This window comes from Plasmopara halstedii (assembly GCF_900000015.1).
Source record: "Plasmopara halstedii genome assembly, contig: Scaffold_110, whole genome shotgun sequence".
NCBI classification, from domain to species: domain Eukaryota; phylum Oomycota; class Peronosporomycetes; order Peronosporales; family Peronosporaceae; genus Plasmopara; species Plasmopara halstedii.
Window position 1 is genome coordinate 1,182,914 of NW_020187031.1, and position 610 is coordinate 1,183,523.

Sequence of the window (610 nt, forward strand, 5' to 3'; positions counted from 1 at the left end):
AAAAGGCTTGAGTAGAAGAAGATCATTTTAAAGTGAACATATTTTAGGACCTTAGTTCACAAACTCGTTGCTACCTTAAGAATAATTTGTTTACACATAGGCTTGCTATACTAGATTTCTGATTTATTCTAGCCAATCAGTGAGATTCACATATAATTTACATTAGATATCTTACCAGTATTTTGTGTCGTGGTTCCGACAGTGCGTTCGTCAAAATGTCGCGAGGTCTCGCAATACTTGAGATTGACTTCTCCGCGTTTGAATTCACTACGCTGGTAATACTCAATGCCAATATGCTTGGCGCGGCCTTGGTTTTTTGTCTTGATTCCTAACTGCTTATCTTTAAAAACCATGAGCTCTGATCCCTTTCACCAGCTGCTGCGAGTATTTTGCACCGTAAACGATAAATAGCCAGACTCAAAGCAATGGATTAAGCTTCGCTTGTCGACAAAGACACGATAGTTGTTTTTTGCTACGCTTACTTATTAGGACGCCCGTTAGAGTAAATGCGTAGTCGACTTGCGGTCAGCATGATCGTCCAGTCCGCATCTGAATATGACGGCGTCACTCAACTGCGCTTTCAGCGCCTCAGCATATAGTCTTTCTATCG